Here is a 4,511-nt window from a genome sequence, read left to right as displayed (position 1 = left end):
CTCGCCTGCCATGCCAGAAGACCTGGGTTCGATTCTCGGTGGCTGCCCATGTTAAAATATATATATATATATCGCAGGGAATTCCACCCTGATTCTCCTTATCCTGGTGGATTCCCGCCTCCACACACCCATGTACTTCCTTCTTAGCCAGCTGTCCCTCATTGACCTGCTCTTCATCTCCACCACTGTCCCCAATATATATATATATAACAGATCACGTAAGATCTATAAATAGCTTACAGTAGCAACATTCACATTTTCAATGTTGTCTATGGTTTTCACCTTGCAGTAAATATGTGGATATACTTGATTCAGTTTAGTTTGCATAACTACCTGTAAGAATATTGAATAGTGCACTGAGATGATGTTTTTGCACTGAAGTTTTTATTTATTTATTTTTTTGCATGGCCAGGCACCAGGAATCGAAGCCAGGTCTCAGGCATGCACTGAAGTTTTGAAAGTTATATGATGAAATCAATTTAATAAATGAAGTTATTCACTACTGGTGTTTTTAAAAATTTGCCTATTTCGCTTCATTTGAAGCAGTTGAATTTTAAGAATTCCGCAGTATGAATGGACTTTGTTCTCCTGGGACTCTTCCCTGGTGTGAAGCACGTTGACATCCTCATTGGTGTGGTCATCCTCATCTATGCTTCTGCCCTCGCAGGAAATTCCACCCTGATTCTCCTCATCCTGGTGAATTCCTGCCTCCACATGCCCATGTACTTCCTTCTTAGCCAGCTGTCCCTCATTGACCTGCTCTTCATCTCCGCCACTGTCCCCAAGATGGCCATTGACTTTTTCTCAGGGAAGAGAAACATCTCAGACACAGCCTGTGGGATGCAGATATTTCTTTTTCTGATGCTGGGGGGAGCCGAGTGCATTCTCCTGACCCTCATGGCCTGTGATCGCTACATGGCCATCTGCCATCCCCTGAGATACCCAGTCATCATGAGCCAGAGGGTCTGCCAGAAGATAGTGATGGGGTCTTGGGCTGGGGGTGCCCTCAATGCTCTAGTCCAGGCTGCCTACACCATGCACTTACCTAAGTGTGGCCACAAGGAGATAGAACACTTCTTCTGTGAGGTCATCGCAATCTTGAGATTCTCTTGTGAGGATACCTCTGCATATAAGTTGGCAATCTTTGTGACAGGCATTGTGATTCTCCTTATTCCTTTTGTTACATCTTTATTTCCTACACCATCATCTTCTTCACTGACCTCCATATGTATTCCGCCAAGCCTGCCCACTTATTTTTCCCACCTGATGCTCTTGGGACTCTTTTATGGCCCCACCATGTTCAACTACACAATTCCTGATTCCTCACACAGCCCTGATCAGGAAAAAGTCTGTATCAGTGTTCTTTTCAACCATCACTTCTATGTTACATCCTTGTAAATATATCCTTAGAAACAGGGATGTTTTGGAGGTATTGGAGCAGAAATTGGAGAAGATATTGAAAAGGTGTCTTTTCTCAAATTAAAACCTCCATTCTTTTTAGGTCATAAAATCTAATGAATACTTAGTAACGTCTGCAAGTCAAAAAATACCTGCCATATTTATTTTCTCCACCTCTCAATATTTGCCATCTACTTTGATTTGTTTTGATTGTGATCTATTTAAATTTCACATAAATTTTACTATGTGAAATTGATATTCATATATTCAGTCAGAATTTTTTTTAGTTAACTTCATTTTGCTCTTCTGCCATCACAATGCTTACATTCAAAACAGTATGCACACTCCTTCAAAAAATTTAATAAAGTTTTCTAACTTGTTAAATAGCACATAACAATGTGTTATTTCAGATAACTTTCATGCACAATTTATACTTAGAAAACAGTTCAATAGAATAATATATAAGTAAAGATTTTAAATTCAGTATATAGTAATTTCAATATAAATTTCAGATTAAAAAGAAAGACTAAAAATCCAGTAATTAATTATTATATGGATTATGATTAATAAAGCACAAAGATTATTTAGGCAGATATAATTGCTTAGGCAATTATTTTGAAAGAAATAGGCAAGATAGACAGACCATTAATTACAATATATGGCATGATCAATTTGCATTCAAAACTGTGTTATGGATAATCATTTTACTGTTCTTTAATTCTTTGTTTAGGAAACTTCTTTTTGTTCTGTCCCAAAGTCTTTCCTACAGCCTCTCTTTTGGGAATACAGCATCCTTTCTTTTGGAGAATTTTTCTTTCCAAGTGTGCATTGTTATACTGTGACAACAAGACATAGTCAATAACTTAGATGACATCTGTGGTCATGTAACACAGGTATTAAGTCCATGAGCCTAATCTATGAGTGTCCCTGGAATTATATAAATTATAATCAAAGTAGTGATTCTTTCTTTCACCTTGGATCACAAGGATCACAAATAATAAGAATGTGATTCCAAGAATCTAGCTAGATATATTCCCAATCAAAGGGGAAAAAGGACCTAACTGTAGTTGAAGATAAAGAGACTAACGTACAAATAGAAAACAGGATGAGAAAATATGCTTGTGAAAGTAAAGAAAAGGGGATGAAAGTATTTTTGCAATATCTGTATGCAGAAATACATCAACCCCATTATTCTCATGATTGTTTCATCTTTGTTGATGTGAAACGCTTCTTTGGAGCTTTGCTGCAGTGAGCACACATTTTTGAAATGGTGACTGTTCTCTCTCTGGTTCTTGCAGTGAAGATGATTTGAACAGACTATTAACATGAGATGGACATGTCTCATAATAATGAATAATTTATTCATTTTTAAAGATAATTTTAATGTTATTTATTTTTTTAAATATTAAGCATTTTTCTTTTTTCATAACTAGAGAACTTGTGATTTTACAGAATAATCATGCATAAAATGAATTATTCCTATAATCACTATATTAGTAACACCTACCATTGCTGTGGAAAATTTGTTACAATTGATAATAGCCCATTTTTGTATTCTGCTAAAAGTCCATGCTTAACTTAGGGGTCAATATTTGAGTAGCATAATTACACTTTTTTTTTTTTTTACTTTTTATTATTTTACCATATAATAGCCACATGTATGTTTTAGTGCTGTTAATTATGTTCACAATGCAGTGTCTCCATTCCCATTATCCAGTACCAAAACATCTCCACCATTCCAAATGGTAACCTTGTACATTTTAGACCATAACTTCCTATTCCCTTTCCCTGCCCTGCCTTCTGGTAACTTGTATTCTAGATTCGAACTGTATGAGTTTGTTAACTTTATTTCAAATAATACAGTATTTGTCCTTTGGTGTCTCATATATTTCAGTCAACATGATGTCTTCAAAGTCCATCCATCTTGTTGTATGTTTCAAGGCTGCATTCCTTTTTATGACTGAATAATATTCCACTGTATTATATATCACACTTTATTTATCTATTCATGGTTATGGACTCTTGGGTTGTTTCTATTTTCTGGCAATTGTGAAAAATCTGCTCTGAATATGAGTCCCTGTTTTCAATTCTTTTGATTATACCTGTTAGTGGGATTGACAGGTCATATAGTACTTCTTATACTTAGCTTTCTGAGGAACCATCAAACTCTTTTACACAGCAGCTGCACCAATTTAAATTTCCACTAGCAATGAATGAGAATCTTATTTCTCTGCATCCTCTCCATTACTTGCTGTTGTTTGTTACTCGAATAGCAGTCTTTCTAATGGATATGAAATGCTATCTCATGGTTTTGATTTGCATTTCTTGATGGCTAACGATGTTGAGGACATTTTCATGTGCTTTCTGGTCATTTGTATACCTTCTTTGGAGAGATGGTATTCAAGAATTTTACCCATTTTTAAATTGGATTGTTTGTCTTTTTGTTAAGTTAAAGAATTTCTTTATATATTCTGGATATTACAACATGATCTGTTATGTGGTTTCCAATAATTTCTCCATTATCTTGGTTCTCATCTTACTTTCCTGATAAAGTACTCTCACAAGCAAAACTTTAAAATTTTAAGGCAGTTCCTTTAACTAATTTTTTCTTCCATAGCTTGTACTTTGAGTATAATTCTAGGAAACCATTGCCAAACAAAACGTTCTGAAGAAGTTTCCCTATGTTTTCTTCCAAGAATTTGATAGGTATTGCTCTTATATTCAGGTTTTTGACCAATTTTGAGTTGATTTTTGCATATGGTGTGAGGTAAGGGTCCTCCCTCTTTTATTTGCATGTTGGTATACAATTCTCCCAGCATCATTTGTGGGAGAGACTCAACTTTCCCAGTTGAGTGGACTTGGCATCCTTGTCAAAAATCGGTTGATCATAAATGTGAAGTTTAATTTCTGAGCTCTCAATTCTGTTCCATTGGTGTACATGCCTATTCTTGTGCCAGTACCATGTTGTTTTGATTACTGTGGCTTTGTAATATGTTTTAATATCAGGACATATGTGTTTTCCAACTTCGTTCTTCTTTTTCAAAATATTTTTTTGCTATTTGGTGGTCCTCACTTTTCCACATAGATTTGATAATGGCATATCTATTTCTCCA

At 35.4% G+C, this 4,511-nt stretch overlaps 1 pseudogene; it reads left to right on the top strand.

Moving 5' to 3' along the window:
* The first annotated feature begins 573 nt into the window (after positions 1–573).
* On the top strand, positions 574–1,483 carry LOC143664783 (olfactory receptor 2T27-like; annotated as a pseudogene).
* Positions 1,484–4,511: the final 3,028 nt, after the last annotated feature.

The sequence above is a fragment of the Tamandua tetradactyla genome, chromosome 20, assembly GCF_023851605.1.
Source record: "Tamandua tetradactyla isolate mTamTet1 chromosome 20, mTamTet1.pri, whole genome shotgun sequence".
Classification (NCBI taxonomy): Eukaryota; Metazoa; Chordata; class Mammalia; order Pilosa; family Myrmecophagidae; genus Tamandua; species Tamandua tetradactyla.
This window is presented reverse-complemented; position numbering and strand designations above follow the sequence as displayed.